This window comes from Triticum aestivum, chromosome 5B (genome assembly GCF_018294505.1).
Source record: "Triticum aestivum cultivar Chinese Spring chromosome 5B, IWGSC CS RefSeq v2.1, whole genome shotgun sequence".
NCBI lineage: Eukaryota > Viridiplantae > Streptophyta > Magnoliopsida > Poales > Poaceae > Triticum > Triticum aestivum.
Genome location: NC_057807.1, coordinates 119,760,250 through 119,765,919, shown reverse-complemented (window position 1 = coordinate 119,765,919; position 5,670 = coordinate 119,760,250).

Here is a 5,670-nt window from a genome sequence, read left to right as displayed (position 1 = left end):
GTTGGAATACAGTAGGTTTAACACCAATATAAATAAAGAATGAGTTCATTACAATACCTTATGTGTTGGTTTTTCTTTTTTGCACTAACAGAGCTCATGAGATTTCCTGTTGAGTTTTGTGTTGTGAAGTTTTCAAGTTTTGGGTAAAGATTTGATGGACTATGGAATAAGGATTGGCAAGAGCCTAAGCTTGGGAATGCCCATGGCACCCCAAGATATTCAAGTACAACCAAAATCCTAAGCTTGGGGATGCCCCGGAAGGCATCCCCTCTTTCATCTTCGTCTATCGGTAACTTTACTTGGAGCTATATTTTTATCCACCACATGATATGTGTTTTTCTTGGAGCGTCTTGTATTATATGAGTCTTTGCTCTTTAGTTTACCACAATCATACTTGATGTACACACCTTTTGGGAGAGACACACTTTATTTAGAATTTATTAGAATACTCTATGTGCTTCACTTATATCTTTTAAGCTAGATAGTTTTGCTCTAGTGCTTCACTTATACTTTTTAGAGCACGGCCGTGGCTTGATTTTGTAGAAATTGTTGATCTCTCATGCTTCACTTATATTATTTTGAGAGTCTTTTAGAACAGCATGGTATTTGCTATGGTTATAAATTTGGTCCTAGAATGATGGGCATCCAAGTTGGGTATAATAAAAACTATCATAGGAAGTGAATTGGATGCTATGATCAATTTGATGCTTGATAATTGTTTTGAGATATGAGGATGGTAATATTAGAGTCATGCTAGTTGGGTAATTGTGAGTTTAAGAAATACTTGTGTTAAAGTTTGTGATTCCCGTAGCATGCGTATGGTGAACCGTTATGTGATGAAGTTGGAGCACGATTTATTTATTGATTGTCTTCCTTATGCGTGGAGGTCGGGATCGTGCTATGGTTAACTCCTACAAACCCTTCCCCTAGGAGCATGCGTGTAGTACTTTGTTTTGATTACTTGTAGATTTTTGCAATAAGTATATGAGTTCTTTATGACTAATGTTGAGTCCATGGATTATACACACTCTCATCCTTCCACCATTGCTAGCCTCTCTTGTGCCGCGCAACTTTCGCCGGTACGATACACCCACCATATACCTTCCTCAAAAAAGCCACCATACCTACATATTATGGCATTTCCATAGCCATTCCGAGATATATTTCCATGCAACTTTCCACCATTCCGTTTATTATGACACGCTCCATCATTGTCATATTGCTTTTGCATGATCATGTAGTTTACATCGTGAAAGTGCTAGTTATCGACTAGAGGGGGGTGAATAGGCGATTTTTATCAAAGTCTTCAAAACATGGAAGTTTCGAAGACAAACAATAGAAATGACCTAATTGATATGCAGCGGAAGATAAACTACAACAAGCAAACCATAGTCAAGTATGCAATAATGTGAAAGTACAAAGACTAATAGCAGCTTGGTAGTAAGGATCAGGATGGAAGATAGTTGAAGCCAACAAATGATAGTAGTCAAGCAATGAAGTCAAACAGGTACGACAAATAGGCAATGACTTCACGAAGACAAACTCAAAGTAAAGGGAGGGAGAGGATAGAACCAGTCACTTGTTGAAGACACAAGATTTGTTGGACCAGTTCCAGTTGCTGTGACAACTGTACGTCTGGTTAGGGAGGCTGAGATTCAACTCAGAAGACCGCGTCTTCACTTTATTCCCCTTGAGATAAGGACACACAGTCCTCGCCCAATCACTCTGGTAAGTCTTCAAGGTAGACTTTCGAACCTTCACAGACTTCGTTCACCGGCGATCCACAATGACTCTTGGATGCTCAGAACGCGACGCCTAACCGGCTGGAGGATACACAGTCCTCAAGTGTAATAAGTCTTCAGGTCAGTCAGACAGAAAGACTTCAGTGATGCCTAACACTCTTTGGCTCTGGGTGTTTGGGCTTTGTCCTCGCAAGGATTTCTCTCTCTCAAAGGCTTCGAGGTGGGTTGCTCTCAAACGACAAAAGCCGTGAACTAACTCTGAGCAGCCACCAATTTATGGTGTAGGGGGTGGGCTATTTATAGCCACAAGGCAACCCGACCTGATATGTTCAAAATGACCCTGGGTCACTAAGGAACTGACACGTGTTCCAACGGTTAGATTTCAAACACACACGGCAACTTTACTTGGGCTACAAGCAAAGCTGACTCATCCAGCTCTGGATAAGATTTGCTCTCATTGTCTTTGCTCGAAGACATAGGATTTGGGTTGAGCATCACTTCAGTCATTCTGACTTTGTTCACTTGGACCCCACTTAACAGTACGGTGGTTCCTATGACTCAACAAAGAAGAAAAGGAAACAACAAAACAACACAGTCTTCGCGCTCCATAGTCTTCACTCAATGTCTTCTCATGTCATAGTCTTCAATATGAATATCTTTTCATACCACCATTGTCGTCAATGTCTTCATACATTTTTAGGGGTCATCTCCGGTAGGTAAACCAAATCAATGAGGGACACTACCTGCGTTATCCTGCAATTCTCACAAACGCATTAGTCCCTCAACCCACTTTGTCATCAATACTCAAAAACCAACTAGGGGTGGCACTAGATGCACTTATAATCTCCCCCTTTTTGGTGATTGATGACAAACTGGTTGAAGTTTTCAACGGGGATAAAGTATGTGAAATTGTAAAGGATAGGGTATTGCCTTCATAAGTGGCAAAGGCTCCCCCTGAAGATGTGCATATAAGTAATTTGCTTTTGGAATGCAAATGCACATGGTAGGTTGTACTTGTGGAGATCCTCTTCAACTTATGAAGATAATTCATCATGCATGAAATGATATAACTAGGAGAGTGACATGCATAATGAAAAATGGACGTCTGCAGAATGATCTAAGTGCGGAAGTTATCATCGCACATGGAAAAGCAAATAAGTAGCAGACGACCATCGAGTTTAAGTGTTACAACTCAAAGAGCGAAATGTATCAAAAGCAAGAGTTGTAATCACTAGGCAAAATATAAAGCAACCGCCCATATGAACCCGCTTGAAGACTATCGAACTCATATGCTTCTCCCCCTTTTGTCAGTAATGACCAAAAAGGTTTGAAGACATAGAGCATCTACTCGTCCTCATGAGGAGTAGGTGAAGCAGCTGGGTTGTCGTTGTTGTTTGGCGGCGCAGACGAACTTGGTGCAGTGTCGATGCGTGTAGAAGTAGGGGGCGGTGAAGTAGCATCATCTTCATCATCGATCACTTTGGCATTCACAATTGCCGCGGAGGAAGAATAGTCAGAGTCTTCAAGGGATGGAGTTCGATGTAGGACAACATTCCGTGGAGGAGTGGAGTCAAACTTGAATCTTTCAGTGAAGCCATCGTCTTGAAGATCTGCTTCAGCACTGATCAGTGTCAAACTCTTCCATGATCGCCGACAGGTCTCGTGAGTGACAAAGGCATTCTTCGTGGCAAGATTTCGAATTCGATTGACGTCCATCAATAGGCTTTGCATCTATCGCTTGAGCCAGAAGTGATGCTTGTCTTGTTTCTGATGCAGTGCCACAAGAAGTTCTCGGTCATTTAGGACGTGAGAGCGCTTCTTAGGCCTTTGGGCAATTATGCTCTCAGTAGCTTCAGTTTGTGCACGATGAGGCAGACGAGTGTTCCCAGCCATTGGATAGACACGAGTTACTGCTTGTACTCCTTCCATGGGCTGAGTGAAGCTTTGGTGTTCAGCATTTTGAAGACAAAGAGGCTTCTTGGCAGGCTCAGGGTATATGGCTTCAACTGACATATCAACCTCTGGTAGAAAGATCAGATGATTGCGAGCAGAGGGCTGATAGTTGATAGCAGAGTGTAGCTTGATGAGGCGCATGACCCATGGAGCATAGAATTTCAGGCCAAAAAGGTCAGATCAAGACACAGCCAGTTGCCGGAGGAAGAATTCTTGTGTATTGAAGCTGATGCCATTGAGGATGTAAAAGACCAATGTCTTCATGGCTCCTTCAAGTTTTGCAGCTGATGAATGCCCTTTGATAGGCCATAGAGTCCGCCTGATGATGTGATATATTGTGCGAGGCAGATACTCAAGGTCATCAACAAGGAACTCCTTTGGGTATTCAGCGTCAGGTGGCAGAGGCTTCATCATGCTCAACATCTGGCTTATGTTGGGCTCTGGCTTATGGAAGATGCTCTCCAGTGCATTGCGGTGGAGTTGACAATCGGGTTCGAACAGCTCTCCGGGAGTGGGTAGGCCTGTAAGCTCAATGATGTCAAGAGCTTTGGCTTCATGATGAACATTTCCTGCCATCCACTCGAGAATCCATGTCTTTGTATCCCTGTTGTAGCCGCGAATGTGGAGGGTAGCATAGAATTGAAGCAAAAGTTCCTCATTCCAATGTTCTTTGTCTGTCACAAAGCTGAGCATACCTGCATCACGAAAGCAGTCAAGTGCTTCTTCTAAGCATGGCAGTCCAGCAATGGCTTCAGTGTCGAGGCGCATCTGAGGGAAAATGCGCCCTTGATCATACAGAACGCAGGAGTAATAGCTTCACTGTTGATAGCTCCAGAAACGATCAGATGATATTCTTGGCCTTGAGTAGGGGTTCTTTGCGCTGTCAAAGAAGGTGTTGTGGCTTTTGAAGCCATTTGCATTGAAGGACCCTGTAGAGGTGGCAGTACCTGGGAACCTTGGCAGTCTTGGCTTTGGTTTCTGAACCTGAGGCCTATGCTCAATATGATAATCAAACTGAGGACCAGAGGCATTAGGCGGAGGGACCATAACGGGCCATCTGACAGTGATTAGCTAGGCATGGTTGTATGCTTGCTCAATTGTATGGGGCCTTGGTGGCGGAACAGGAGCAGTGGCAACAACAGAGGCTTCAGGATGCACAACAGAAGCTTCAGGAGCAGTTGCAGCATTGGCTTCTGGCATATTGGTTGGTGCAGGCTCCACACTTGCTTCAGCCATGACTACGTCATTGGCTTCATTTGTGTTGGTGGTGGCAGCCTCAAGATTTTCAACCTCCACTTGATGAGCTGGAGGGTCTGGCACTGGCACGTTTACTTCAGGAAAAACTTCTTCAGGAATGGGGGGAGTAGGGACACGTTCTTCTTCTTGTTCGTCATCGGCTGATGCAGTCGGATTGTCTTCAGCAGCTTTGGCTTCAGACACGGAGACATTCACAGTCGGAGTGGCTTCTGGAAACACTTGACGTGCAACAGATTGGTGGTGCACTTCTCCTTCTGGAACGCTCGAAAGAGGGACTTGAGGCCTTGGTCCTTTGCGAAGCCTGTGTAGTATTGGCGACACCTTTGGAGATGGAGTTGGCTGGGCCTCATCCTCTTCTTCTTGCACAAGTGGTGTGACTTGTTGTTGTTGGGGAGTACTCGGGGAGTCTTGTTGTTGTGGGCGATCAGCCCATGATGCATCCTGAGCAATTGGCGTCAGAGGACGACCAATGCTGATGAGTTCGCTGTTCGTGAGAACAGGCGATGATACCAAGTTGTGTTCGATCTGAGGAAGAACTTCATCATCTTCAACATTGTCATGGTGACCAATGTCTTCAGCAGCGATGCGATCAACTGCTGGAATGTCTTCAGCTTCATAAGCCTCTGTGGAAGCAGGCTCATGAACAATCATCCGTTGTTCTTGGTGTTCAGATGCAGGGCGAACCATTGAGATAGGTTCAACAACTAAGGGCTCTGTG